General features: G+C 45.2%; 1 protein-coding gene across 2 annotated transcripts in view; it reads left to right on the top strand.

Moving 5' to 3' along the window:
- Positions 1 to 200: 200 nt before the first annotated feature.
- TULP4 (TUB like protein 4) overlaps positions 201 to 15,141 on the top strand; it is a 96,889-nt gene continuing 81,948 nt past the window's right edge. The window contains exon 1 of one of the 2 annotated variants that reach the window (XM_082215187.1): positions 201 to 434. The gene's annotated coding sequence lies outside the window, so the exon portion shown is untranslated. Of the gene's footprint in view, positions 435 to 555; positions 740 to 15,141 lie in introns of those variants that run through there. The other variant, XM_082215188.1, reaches the window with a different exon arrangement.

The raw sequence follows: 15,141 nt of genomic DNA, 5'->3' as shown, positions 1-15,141 counted from the left end.
GTATAGCGGGGTGGACAGGCTAACGCTGCGATGCCCCGCCGCGCAGAGGGGCAAAAGCGCTCTGCACGTGCTCAGAGGCGCGGCTCGCCTTTTGGCCCTCCTCGCGTGACACCGAGTGAGAGACCCCGACACGGAGAAGAAGAGGGGGGGGGGCCGAGGCGGAGTTGCGGGTGGGGAGGGGGCGGCGAGAGAAAGAGAGAGAAGCAAGTAACATGTTGGGTCATGTGGTTGCGTCACGTGAAAGGGGAGTCAGGCCCAGCAGCAGCAGCAGCAGCAGTACCGAGAGACAGAGACACAGACAGACTCTGGACTCCGGGCTGGTTGGGGAGGAGCAACGGCAGGCAGACGGGGCTGGCGGGGCGGAAGCCACACAGGACGAGCTCTAGTGGCTGCCGCCGGCGCTGCCTGTTTAGTCTGCTGCGCCCTGGACGGAGGTAAGGAATTGGCCTGTCTGTCTGTGTGTGTGTGTCCCATTTTCTTTTAACTGCATCCACCCACCCTATTAGCTGCTATGTGGACACTGGATCCCCCTCTCTCTTTTCTTTCTTCTTCTCTCTCCCCCCTCCTCCAATTGCATTCCCTCCTGGCGGTATGATTCTCCCTTCCCCGCGGGAGGAGGATGCAGGATCTCTGTGTATGGGCGGGAGAACCTCGTCAGGGCTGATGCTGATGCCTATAAAATCCTGCCCATCTCCCCTCCATGTCAGATCAGATGCTCCGGCTGCTTGTGAATGTTGAGGTATTTTATTTGTTTGTTTTTCCTCTCGCGATGGAGCAGGGCTGCTTCTCGCTCGGCAAGAGATTTCGTGTGGCTTTATTTTCATTTCCTCTATTATATTCATTATTATTATTATTATTTTAAAGGAGAGGGTGGGCGAGAAGAGCGTGGGACCACTGAAAGCAGCAAAAATACAGGCTGCCCAGAGGTGTGGGGGTGGAGGCGATTGGGGTCGGGGTGGTGGCTGTGGCGGGTGGGTGGGTGGGTGGGTGAGTGGGAAGGTGGCTGTGTGTTGTTGTGTCATGCAAGGAGCTAGGTGGCTTCTGGTTTGTGGTTCTTTTGTTCTGATGGACCACCTTATTTTGCCCCCCCTTCAGGGTGCGCTGTTTTTGTCTACAGTCTTGCCTGCCAACTAGCCAGCCATCCAGGAGGCTATGTAGGAAAGGAGGCAGTGACTGGAATGGAGCCCCTTGTTTTGCTTGTGGTGTAGGTTTGCAGCAAAACCACCCCTCTTTCCTCTTCTCAAACCCCTTCCCTGTGCTTCCTTCCTATGTGTCATGCCATTGAATGAATTTTGATTTTCTGAACCTTCCTGTGTAATATAGCTTGCTGGATGGAATATACAGCATTGCTAAAGATGGACCTGGCAGTAGCTGCCAGCTTTAAGGACAGAAGAAAGAAGGAGAAACAGCATTAGTTGTTGTCTGAAAAATACTGATGTCATTTACCTGTAGTGCTGGACTTATGGCTAAGTCTTGTTTTGATCTGGATGTTTTTGCTACCGTGTTCCACTTCTTACAAATGATGCTAATTTATGCACAATTTTAATATGGGATCACTAAACCTTTTACCTAAAAAACTTAGGAGATAGGGAACAAGTAATCAATAAGGTCCTGGGAAAAAGATTCTGTGAGCTTTTTCTGCTACTACAACTAATCAGACAGTGTGATAACTTTCTCAGCTCTAGGTTAATAGGCAAGATCTCCAGCCATGTCATTTTCTTTCTAGTGCTTGTTTATTTCAAATAAAAAGGAGAGTTGGTGATGGACTTGCCAGGTTACCCCTCACCATAGCTGGTACATATATCTGTGTTTAGTTATTCTTGCAAAGTGCAGGAATAGTTTTGACTAGGTAGGCAATAGGATGTTGGCCATACAACTATATGTTATGTAGTATGTTTCACTGGCAGGTCCATTTTATCATGCTGAAATTTGTCTGCCCAAGGCATCCCTTTCTTAAGCCACACGCTGTGCTCTCAAATGAGAGGCTTTGGTGTTTGTATTCTGATGGGGTTTGCAACATCAAAAACCAGACACTGGCAAAATTAGTTTTAAATGCCAGCCTTTGCAAGACAAGTTTGTGAAGCGGAAGATGCTGAACTAAAAGCTTCTCATGCTTCCTCATCCCTCCCACTTAATCAGATTTAAATGGATGGTATCAAAATAAGAAAAGTAGCCCTATCATTTAGCATAGTATGGTTGCAAGCTCTGAAAATTATTTCATGTTCATGATTCTTCTGATGAGGTTCCTAGAGTTTTCTAGTTTTACTAATATTTCATTTACATTGATCTTTTCTTTAAATAAAAATAATTTTAAAAATAAGATTAGGTTTATTCATCATAGTTTTGCATAAACTCTAGCTGAGAACTAGAATAGCATATGGATTAAGAATCAGATGTGGGCTAGGACAGTCCCAGTTCACATCTCACCTCTGCTATGAACTTAGCAGACAACTAAGCTACACTTCAGTCTCAGTGTGCTGTCTGTGTTATGAGGATAATAATACTGGAGTATGATGCATGGCTGTTGTTCACTGAGCTAGGAAATGTGCTATCTAAATATATTAGTATTATAGTAGTAATAATAATGACTGCCTTATTATTGATGTAGATCAGGGTTTCCCAAAGTTGGGTCTCCAGCTGTTTTTGGACTACAGTTCCTATCATTCCTGACCACTGGTCCTGCTAGCTAGGGATGATGGGAGTTGTAGTCCAACAACAATTGGAGACCCAACTTTGGGAAACGCCAATCTAGAAAGATAGAGAAAGAGGGAATTGCGGGAATATTTACTGCATCGCGCCCTAAGCATAATGTCCCAAGTAAAATCATAAGAGGGTGACTGTGTGGCCACAACAACGTGAGACAGAGAACTTCTGTGCTGTAAAGGATTAGGTAGAAGACAATGTGCTGTTGGGACAAGGTGGGTTGTGGGTGGCAATATTGCAATTCCAGAGGGCATATTTTCCAGGTCAGTACACTGAGATTAGTGGGTGGAGTTGGGGAAAGTGGAACTTGAAGTGTAGCAGGCAGGACATACTACCCTTCTGAATAGGCAAAGGCAAAAAGCAAGGCTTCTGGTATGTAGAAGCTGACCTGGCCAGTGGAGAGGTATCATCCTGCCCACCAACTGCAGAAGCTGATGTTGGACAACTCTATTCTCCCACACGAGAAGAGGTATCTGAGGCCTAAACACATACAGTCCTTAGTAGTTCTGTAGGATGTGTCCCAGCCTCACAACACAGTGTTCCTGGTTTAAGTCCATGGCATGCTATGATTGTATCCAGTGTATTATTTTATTTTATTTTATTTTATTTTGCCTGCCTGTGTCAGCCATAGTTCTCCTCGCCTTTCTTCCCCCTTACCCTATATGGAGTGGGCTGTTCTATGCATGGTTGCCAGAGTCTCACGAGACTATGAATTTCATATTACATATTGTGCATCTGCAAGCTAGTACCATTGTACAAGGGCGAGGTGATAGTCAGTGTGATCTGACATTCCAGTTAATGTTCTTCTCACATGAATTCCTCTTGATCTGACGTATTGTCCTCCAGCTGTGGTTGGACTACAACTCTCATCACCTCTGTGTGGGGCTGGTGGGAATTGTAGTCCAAGAACAACTAGAGGGCACCATGTTGGCTCCCCCTGCTCTATTGCAGAGGAAATAGGGAAATGCCTAGTTCAAAAGTTGCTATGTTAGGAGTAAAGGAGCCTGACTTATACTGAGTCATACCATTGGTCCATCTAGCTCAGTACAGTCGTACCTTGGCTCCCGAACACCTTGGGAGTCAAACATTCCACCTCCCAGAAGATTGAAAACTGGAAGTGAGTGTTCTGGTTTTCGAACTTTGTTTGGAAGCCAAATGTCCGGCGCAGCTTCCGCTATTGTTTGCGCCTGCGCAATCGGAAACCAATTGGAAGCCGTGCCTTGGTTTCCGAATGTTTTGGAAATCGAACGAACTTCCAGAACGGATTCTGTTTGACTTCCAAGGTGCGACTGTACTGTATACACTGCACTGACTAGCAGCTGCTGCTTCAGACATGGGTCTCTCCCAGCCTTATCTGAGAAGCTTGGGATGGAACCTGAGACTTTCTTCATGCTGTGGTCCCTTGCATTGTTTGTGAAGAGTTCATCGAGAGCCGATTCTTGTTCATTTTCTTCAAGCAAGGCATAGCAACCTCTAATTTGCCAACTGAAGGGCTAGTATGTGTCAGCAAGTAGTTCCATGGGAGCTGTTAAATTGCCCCAGTGGCAGCACAACCTTCTGGGCTTGTCATATTAAACTAGTGACTTATTGCAAATGTAGAGCAAGCTCACAGCCATGCAAATTGAAGTGAGCTTCATGTGGCCAGCACCATAATCTGCTCACAGGGCAGTGCCTAACCAGTTGGCTAGGTAATAAATCCGCCCCCCTTTTTGCCATGAATCTGTTTTGCTATTCAGGAAAAGGGTTGAAATCTTGCAAAATATCAGAATTGATGGGTCCAGTAAAAAATAAATAAAAAAAATTACAACTTAACTTATTCTCTGTCACCGTTATGATGGGCAATCTTCACTTCATAAATGCTGCGTAGAGCAATTTTCAATTGAGTGATTCAGAAAATAATTGGTATGTACGAATCAACTTTTGTGGAAGGCAACTGTCAAACACCTAGAAGAGTGAGTAATAGTTACTATTAACTTTCTTATATGTGATTCTACGTAGCCTTGTATGTTGAGCAGCTTTAAAAATGAAATGGAGAATATTTATGGGATGTGGAGAGAGCTCTGTAATTTAGATAGAGTTTGCTTAACTTACACCATCCTTCCTCAACCTGGTTCTCTCCAGATATATTTAACCTTGGCATCAGTCACCACTAGGCATTGGCCATGTTGACTAATGAGAGCTATAATCCAAAACAAGAGGACGCAAGAGCAGGAGAGACTGGTTTAAAGGATGTAAAGTCCTATAAGAGGGCAGCGTTGTGTGCCTCACCAGTACTTTAATTTATCTCTTACATACAAACCTATGTTGTACTGAGTCAAACCACTGCCTTTCTCATTCAGTACCATATACATTGATTGGCAGTGTAAAGGTCCTTGCTTTTGCAGCTTTGGGACTAAGTGGTTTGATCACATTGCCCTGGTGGGGAAGAGCTGCAGCTCAGTAGTAGAGCATCTTCGTGTACAGAAGGTCTGAGGTTCAAACCCTGGCATCTCACGGCAGGACTGAGAAAGACCCTTGTCTGTAAGCCTAAAGACTGTGGCCAGTCAGCGCAGACTGAGGTGGGAAACCTAAGGCTGTGGACCAAATATGGCCCCCAGGTCTCTCTCTCTGGCCCTCAGGATTTTCCCCAGGGGAGGTTCTGTGGCACAAATATAAATCCTTGTGCTGACAGAACTACTTACTTGAATACCACTTATGGGCTCCAGTTCAACCTGGAAATAAGCTCAGTGAACTCAGTGTGACTTGCTTCTTCTGAGTAGACTTGCCGATGAGTAGATAATGCCCTGAAAATGGTCTTTTCATTTCCATTTTTGGTTTCTAATGGCCCGATCCAAATAGCTTGCTGTGCCAACAAAACTGAGATACAGTGACTGCTATGCCAGGCCACAGTTCTGACCTGTGGTATGGCACCAACCCGAGAAGTTTCAAAATTTCAGTGCTGTTCCAATAAGACCTTTAGTCCAGTGTGGAATAAAAGCACCGCACAAAGCCTTTCAGTTTAGTTTAGTTTATTTTCATTTTTGTTTATTATTTACATCCTGCTTTTCTGTAGGAACAATTAAAGTGGCTTACAGTAAAAAGGATTAAAATACATCAAGGCAAGAATAAACAAAATTAAAACACTAAATCCGCTGTAAGCAGTAAAAATGACAACAGTTGAAAACATTCGGAAGAGAGCAGTTATTAAAAACTCAAATCTCTAGCGCATAGTAGGTTTAAAACTCTTTGAATAGCAGACCATGCATTAAGAATTAGGTTGAATGTTTATAAAGCACTTCCTAACCACTGAATGACAGGCAGAGAGGGAGCCCAGCAGGTCTCCACTGAGAGGGCATTCCACAATATTGGTTCCTCACCTAATCTCGCTTATGAACAGGACAGAGGACTGAAGGGGTGGGGAGAGTCAATACTGGGAATTGCAGTATTTGATAATGTCACAAATAGCGATCCTAAGTTAGGAAAGCTGCATGTGCAGGTTGGGTTTACTTCTCCTAGCACACTGTTTTGTAGCTACATTTGAGCAAGCTGTCCTTTGTGTTATGGCAATTCAGCATCCTAAAAACGGGTGTCTGATCTTGTTACATTTCAGATTATCTCTTCAACTTTTATTGATATCCCCAAGAGCTAGAAAATTCATTTAAAAGTAAGATGAGAATGCCGTGGCACATAACATATATGGCACCCATAGACAGTCATATTAAACTGAGAGCTTTTGATCAAATAACTTTTACTTGATTAATATTATTCTTTTTAAACAGACCAGTCATTAATTTGATGTATTAAATATGTATTAAGCAAAACTCAATATCTCAAAGACAAAATAGTTTGGTACTATCTTAAAGGCTAACAAATGTATTATGGCATAAGCACAGGAGCCAACAACATCAGCCATACCACATTTTCTAAACTGATAATATATGGCAGGCGTGCGGAACAGTTTGCCCTCCAGATGTTGCTGAACTAAAACTCTAATCAGCTGCAGTAAGAATGGCCAGGTATGATGGGAGTTGTAGCTCAGCAACATCTGGATAGCCAGATGTTTCCCAACCTGTTCTATAAAATTATCTCTTTAGGGAAGCTTGCCTGGCACCCATATTTTCCTTTTGGTGCAAGGCCAATGTTGATCTCTCAGGCTTAAAAAATAATAAAACAATAGCATTTTGAGACCTTGACTTTTCCTGCCTCTGTGGTAGGGGGTGAATGTGTATGCATAACACAGAAATAATTTTAAGAGGTGTTTTAATAAATACAAATAATCAATAAATAATCAGTCTTGCTCATCAGTTTGCCCGTTTGCTGTTTCAAGGGGACAAGCCAGACTGCCTCAGTGCAAAGAGAATAAGTTAAACAAACCAGTCATTAAAGATGCCAACACTTTGATAATAGTGGGGAAATGTTTCAATCCCCTTGGGCATTCTCTAGCAGACTTGAAAGCTGCCATACCTAAAAAAGAAAGTTTCAAAGAGATTCTCCAGCATGAAACTGGAATTATTGTAAAATCTGCAAATGATCATACTTAGCCATTACCTGTGAGACTAACTCACTGCGAACACCTTTTTAGGTGTCAGTGTACACTATTTGTGTTGCATTGTCCATTCATTACCAATTAGGAATAGGCTGCTTGCTCTGATTTGATCTGCTTCAGGGAGGGGGTTCAAATATATCCCCACATGCATCAGAAGAAAGTGTGAGGTGTCCATAGGGCGGCTTGGACTGACTTTGCCTCCTACCAGTTACGTACCCCAGAGCTATGCTCCTTCTGGCCATGTGCACATTCAGTGTACATGGATATATGCACACATGTACCAACGTATGCATGTAGAATTCCCCCGGGGGGGGGCAGATTCTGATTAACTCAGAGGACACTCCCCCTCCCATGTGGAGGTGCTCTCTGTATGCATAGCTGTATGCTTGTAGGACCTTTTCTCATGTGGGCTGAATGTGTAGCTCAGCCTGGTATTTGGCAACTTGTACATTGGCAGTTGGGGCGGGGAAGGCTGATGGGGCAAGCAGCTGCCCTTTCAAAAAGATCATGCGTTTCACTTATCTGTTGGGTTGGGCCCTATAATCTTGCTTCATGAAATGTTCTCCCTGCCTGATGCCTCTGTCTTTACCCCTTACAGTGGTACCTTGGGTTAAGTACTTAATTCGTTCCAGAAGTCTGTTCTTAACCTGAAACTGTTCTTAACCTGAAGCACCACTTTAGCTAATGGGGCCTCTAGCTGCTGCCGCGCCGCCAGAGCACGATTTCTGTTCTCATCCTGAAGCAAAGTACTTAACCCGAGGTACTATTTCTGGGTTAGCGGAGTCTGTAACCTGAAGCGTATGTAACCTGAAGCATATGTAACCTGAGGTACCACTGTATGAGCATTTTCCTTTGAAGAAGTCAAGGCAGCCTACATTGCTCTTCCTTTCCCCTCACAACAACTCTGTGTGGTAGGTTATAATTAGAGGCAGTGATAGGCCCCAGGTCACCCAGTGCCCTCTGTTGCTGAGTAGGAGTTTGAACCAGACTCTCTGCAGTATGAGGCCAACCGCTATACTGCGATGGGAACATTTTTGGCTCTGTGGGCCCTATGTTTATCTCCCTCCACCCCCACAGGTCAACTTTGATGGGTGGGTGGGGCAAGTCATCTCGCATCATGATGACTTGTGCTCCTGGGGAGTGAACTCTGCTTCAGCAACATGTTCCCTGTAAGGCAGTGTTTTTCAACCACTGTTCCGCGGCACACTAGTGTGCCGCGAGATGTTGCCTGGTGTGCCGTGGGAAAAATTAAAAAAATCGAAAGTTTTTTTTTTTAAGTCAAATTTTCGATTGGGGCGCCGTCCCCGGAGGGAGGCGAGCGAGTCGGGCGGCGAGATGCGGAGCGGCGGCGGCGAGGAGAGGCCGCCCAGCGCGGGGCTCTCGCCGTCTGCCTGCCTGGCTGCCTGCGAGCTCGGCGGGCAGCGCCTCCATCCGCAGCGCCCGCCTCGCGGCTCTCATTCCCTGCCCCTGCCAAAGCTCACCCAGCCAAGCCGCGCTCTCCTTCCTGCCTCGCTTTGCTGCCTCCTCCCCCCCACCCCCAAAGCTTGGAGGTTCCCCGGCGCCGGCCTGCAGGTTTGACCCCCTTATCACAGCTGTTCACGCTCCTTGCACGGAAAGGGGCGGATGGGGAGGAACGGGGCTCGCCGCTGCCTCCGCTCGCCCTCCCCCCCTCCTTCGTGCGTCCCTCCCGGCGTGACGCTGCGCGCTGACGTCACGGGGCTGTAACGTGGTGTGCCTCGAGATTTTTTTCATGAAACAAGTGTGCCTTTGCCCAAAAAAGGTTGGGAAACACTGCTGTAAGGAACACAGTGGTGAAGCAGCACCCAGTTAGACTGAACCCTACCTCCGCAGGAGGGCATGGTTGGGGGAGGGGAATGGCTTTTCAGGCCAACTTGGACCTCCTGGTGGGCCAGAATTGGCCCACAGGCCAGAGGCTCCCCACTCCTGCACTATACCATAACTGGCTCCTGTGTTTTGTATAAAATACGCCAGCCAAGGATCTCACCGTCTGTACACTTTGGTCCACAAGCAGTGTGTTAGTCTTTGCTGCAACAAAATAATGGAGCTACACCTCTAGAACATATCAAATATCTCTTTTTGAGATACTAAAGGAACTGTGAAACAATTTACTGTTTAATAAACAAATCTACAGATCACAATTTGAAGGAAAGGCTTGTCTTTTAATATTTGTTTCATTTCCTATGTTACAGTAACACACCAGAATCAAAATAGCCTCAAAAAGTGTGTCTTTAACTCTCAGCCCTAGCAATTAAAGGTTGCCCTCACTGATTAAAATTGATCTTAAAGCTTTAGCTGATTAATCCACTGATTAAACCAATTAAAGTTTGCAGTAGTCATTCAGTTATTTGATATGAGAGAGAGAGAGAGGAAATAGGAGAACTGGCAGCAAGCGAGTCACTAGAAAACAGTTGGGTTTTCCTTACATATTTCCGCATGTATTTCTCGCTGGGCCACTAGTTGTGGTGATGGGCTTCCACCTTTCTGCATCAGTCCAATACTGAAATAACAGAAAAAGCTGCACGAAGCAATGTAGAATGATACAATTGTAGAGTTGGAAGGAATCCTGAGGATCATCTAGTCCAGTGTTCCCCAACCTTGGGCCTCCAGCTGTTTTTGGACTACAACTCCCATCATCCCTCGCTAGCAAGACCAGTGGTCAAGGATGATGGGAATTGTAGTCCAAAAGCAGCTGGAGGCCCAAGGTTGGGGAACACTGATCTAGTCCAACCCCCTGCAATGCAGGAATATATAGCTGTCCCATACGGGGATTGAACCTGTGACCTTGGTGTTATCAGCACCATGCTCTAACCAACTGAGCTATGTAGGAACATAAGAAGCTGCCTTATACGAGTCGGACCCATTGGTCTGTCTAACTTGGCATTGCCTACACCAGGGACAGCCAACCTGCTGCCCTTCAGATGTTGTTGGACTAAAACTCCCATCATCCTTCACCATTGGTTGTGCTGGCTGGGGCTGATGGGACCTGTAGTCCAACAGTGTCTGGAGGGCATCCCATTGGCTACCCCTGGTTTGCACTGACTGGCAGGAGCTGTCTGGGGACATTCCCAGCCCTATGTGGGATCGTCTTCTGTGTACAAGGCAGATGCTATGCCGCCGAGTTATGGTCCAAAATGGAACAAAGTAGCGGAAGAACAGGAAAAGCTAACCATTGATGGCTATTCTCTCACCCTCTCTCCGTGGCCATTGCTTCTCCTTTAAAGGAGAGATGAGCATAGCTACTGGGAGAACTAGCTAGAGAAAGGAAAAAACTTTGCTGAGGAGCAGTAAGAGAAACAGGCGAGGAAGCAACAAACTCAGGGGTCCAGAAAACTGCCTGGGAGTAGCTAATCTTGCCCCCAAATAACCCAGCTCCTGCTGCAGTGTTGACAAGAAGGACATGCATTTAAGAGTTAGTACTCCAGTCTGCTGGAGTTAATAATGGGCAACCCTTTTGGATAATGCGTTGTGTAGGAGGACGAGCCGCCAGCTTCAAAACTGCAAAGCTATTTTAAGAGTCTTTATTAAAATTGAACCATATTTCACTGGAATCCACTCCCTGGCCCTTCTGTTAAAATATCTCATTAGCACCAGTTTATCATTGAATTTTGAGCTTAATATAGTGACACACACACACACACACACACACACACACACATGCGCGCACACAGAGTGGGTGTCCCACTGTGAGAGTCCTGAATTGCTGGTGACTCCGTAATGAGTTGCGTGTGGGTTTTTACTGGTATGTGTGTTCAGATGAATGATTATGCTTTTGTTTTGTGGGGGTGGAAAGGCGAAGGGTGATGTGTTTTGACATTTGCCGTGCGTTTTCTAGGTTGAGCAATTGCTTGACATGAGCCCTTTTCCCAGGAGCCGATGAGTCTAGCTCTCCTCGCAAGGAGACTTCTTGTCGATTGCTAGAGAATATAACTCTGATTCAGACTAAGCTCTCTGCTTCTGGTACTGATGGAGCAATGTCTCAGGGGAATAAACGGCTTGGGGCTCTCCGGAGTTCACACACACAAACTGCATGGGCAAAGAAAGGGAAACGTTGATCCTGAGTGCTGTGCATGCTCACACACACCTGAGCTCTGTCTTACATGTTGGGAAGGCTGCAAATACACATTTCACTTTTTATATTTTCTAATTCAGACAGGGTGAACAGATGGGCAGCCAGCCATGGGGTTTTTGGTTGTTGTTGTTAACACATCTCCTCTTGAGAGGTGCAGCGAGAGAGCTGTAGTGGTTAGAGAACTGGATTCAGACCTGGGAGACTAGCATTCAAATCCTCACTCAGCCATTAAGCTCACTGGGTGACGTTGTCCCAGTCTCTCAGTCCAGCCTTACTCCCAGGGTTGTTGTGAGGATAACAGTGGAGAGGATGGAGAACCATGTATTCCATCTTGAGATTCTTGAAGGAAAGGTGGGTCGCAATGTAATAACAATAAATACATAAAAGTAAAATATATTGCCTATACAGTTGCATCTTGGAAGTCAAATGGAATCCGTTCCGGAAGTCCGTTCGACTTCCAAAATGTTCGAAAACCGAAGCACAGCTTCTAATTGGTTGCAGGAAGCTCCTGCAGCCAATCGGAAGCAACGGAAGCCCCGTTGGACATTCGGCTTCCAAAAATAGTTTGCAAACCGGAACAGTCACTTCTGGGTTTGTGGCGTCCGGGAGCCAAAACGTTCGAGAACTAAGCTGTTTGAAAACCAAGGTACGGCTCTATTGGGTTTATTTGGGGTCCAGCAAGTTTGTTTTGAGAGCTTTTACTGTGCAGTCTCTGCTCCTGACCCCTGCTGCTGCAGGCCAGTCGCACTCAGAACCCCTCTTATAGAAGGGAGGTCACCATAACTTTTCTTTTTTAAAAAAATAATTTTTATTAAAGATTTCTTAGTTTACAAAAACATGTGCATTTTCTCTTTTTCAAGTTGCTTTTTCTACAGATCAGTTTCATTTGTTATGAGACATTAGTGTCGCATGCAATATAAGTTTGGGAAGAAAAGAGGGGGAGGGTGGGGTTGGGGTGGGGATGCTTCTATTCTTCCACTTATGGTAGTGTATGGCCATACCTTTTCTGACAACTCCTTTAGCTATTGTTTCTAGAAGACCTGGGAGGGAATAATTGTAGTATTGGTGTAGTTTACAGTGGGTGTGAGCAAAAGTGCTTCTGGTAGATCTCTGGGTGATTGGAAGCAATTTGAAGGGTTCTGATTCTTGACAATAGCAAAAGGCTTCCCTCTCTTCTAAATTAGGCTGCTGAGATGAAGAAATCTTGGGAGGGGGAAACCAGGACTGTGAGCTCAGTCTTGTTACTGGGGAAAAAAATTCTGAGCACCCTGTTCCTTCATTTTATGAGTGTGTTGCCTTCCCCAGCCAATGTTTTGTTCACCTGGCTCAGGCTGGTGGGCTTTTAGTTTTAATAAAATAGGTTGTGAACTGCCCTGAGATCTACAGATAAAGGGTGGTATGCTAAATGAAAGAAAGAAAGAACCCACAAGCCTAAAGTTGCCCCCCCCCCACTTTTTAAAGGATATCCATTGTGCCAAGCAATTTCTCTCTGTAGTTAACATTACTTTTAAAAAAAACCTAGTACAACTACATTCAAATGTATTTCTCTGCAGAGCAATAACAAATGCATTCTATCCCTTTGGGTATTTCATTAGATTCTCAGAATCAGTGAGTACGTAGTACATCACCTCTCTAGAGGTGTATCAGGCCACTGTTGTTCTGTAGGAGCACTCAAGCTGTGGGTCAGCTTAATATGAGCTTAGGCAGGGTTGTTGACTTATAAAAAGATGCTTAGTACATGAATTGCTTTTCTTTTGATGGGAAGCACTGAAGCTCGTTGGACTGAAAGACACAGTCTAAAGCCAATGTTCTCGGACAAAGATGCAAAAGAAAGCAGGCTTGCATGTTAGTCCATAAACATCATTTTACCAGCCCACATGCCCACATTTATTAGTCATTGACTAGGTGGATTTAAAAGGGGATTAGACAAATTCATGATGGAGAGGGCTATCCATGGCTCCAAGCCTTTATGGTTGTGCTCTGCCTCCAGCAATGCTTCTGAATGCCAGTTGGTGGAAGCCACAGGAGGGGAGAGTATTCACGTGCTCAAATCCTGCTTGCTGGTTTCCCACATGCATCTGGTTGGCCAGTGTGAGAACAGGGTGCTGGACTAGATGAACCATTGACCAGACCCAGCAGGCTTTTCTTATGTTCTTATAACAACCAACTCTTTCAATTTACATAAACCTCCCTGTTTGGTTGCCAGTAGGTGCTTATTAGTCAAAACAGCCAACCAAGTGAGTCGCTCTTCCCTAACCTGAACAAAGCATGAGCACAGGGATACAATTTGCTTTCGCTTGGAAGTTAAGCGAGGGCTTCGTCAAGGAAAGTGATGTGTGAAAAATGTACAGTGGTGCCCCGCAAGACGAATGCCTCGCAAGACGGAAAACTCGCTAGACGAAAGAGTTTTCCGTTTTGGAGGTGCTTCGCAAAACAAATCTCCTATGGGCTTGCTTCGCAAGACAAAAATGTCTTGCGAGTTCCTGCGGGTTTTTTCCCTTCCCCCCTTTTTTCTAAGCCGCTAAGCCGCTTATCAGCTGATCCGATAAGCTGATAAGCTGCTAAAAGCTGCTAATAGCGCTAATCCTCTAATCCGTCAATGGGCTTGCTTCGCAAGACAAAAAACCGATAGACGAAGAGAATCACAGAACGGATTCTTTTCGTCTTGCGAGGCACTACTGTACTTGCATCAAGTGGCTTCACTTAGAACAAGGCAGCTGCTGCTTACCGTGCCTGTTTGTTTGGGCTAGGATTTCAATTATATGTCAAGGGCATCTAAAGCTTGGACTCTTTCATATTGCAATCAAAATAATAGCTCCCAAAGTGTGGTGTCTGTTCTGCATATAAGGAAAGAAAGGCAGAAGAAACCTCTGCTCCCTCTTGCAGGCCATTGAATAGCGATGGGATGGTAAAACCATTTAGTGGCTGAGCTCCTGATACTGCGCACTGTTTCCTTTATCTCATCTGCCGCATACCCTTGTACTCTATTATTTAATCCCGAACAAGTAGCACTTCTAGATCAGTACTCACAACTGGTAGACTTTAAAAATGCTGCCTTGCTCTTCATTTTAAATAAATCAAAGGGGCTTGCAAGGTTCCCAAAATATATAAAACCTAATAAATACAACAAACCCAAAATATCTGAGGTCAGTATTGTACTATAAAACTAAGAGCAGGTTAAAATGATGAGAGTTGTTTGGCAGTGGAACAGTCTATCTACCTCAAGAGGTATAGTGGGTTTTCTGTCGCTGGAGGTATTCAGGCTGAGGCCAAATCGGTCAGAGGTGCTGTAGTTGCATCCTGCACAACAGATCCTGTGCCAAGCAGAGGTTGGTCCAGATGACATCCAAGGTTACACTCAGCTCTTTGATTTTATGAAAACAATTCCACATAAAAGCAGGGATGCAAAAACTCTAATCTGCATTGACCTGCATTGAATGTGTGAGTGTGCAGGTTTCTGGGGAGGAGATTGTGGCTGCTTTGCTCTTCCTCTAGTCATTCTGTTGTGAGCTAAGCTATGGTTTGGCTTAACATGCCCTCTGAACCCAGTTTCATGGTTTATATTGCTCTGCCTTTCTGGTTTACAGCCTGTGGTTTGTCAGAGACAGGCTGGTGCAAACCATGGCTTAGTTAACAGCAGCAAGACCAAAGTGTCCCTAATCTTCTCTTGAGGAGACTGCATGTCTTCCATGCTCACACTGATGTCTTGGTTTGGCTTAGCATTGTGTGAAAAATGAACTGTTAAATGCTTGGAGACTGAAAAGCTCTTAAAAGCCCATCTAAAGCTTTCAAAACAGAGAGCCAACCACATCTCTGGATGGCA

This window comes from Podarcis vaucheri (genome assembly GCF_965113315.1).
Source record: "Podarcis vaucheri genome assembly, chromosome: 3".
In the NCBI taxonomy this organism is placed as follows: Eukaryota; Metazoa; Chordata; class Lepidosauria; order Squamata; family Lacertidae; genus Podarcis; species Podarcis vaucheri.
Note: the sequence above shows the minus strand (reverse complement) of the source record. Positions and strands in the feature narration are given on the sequence as shown.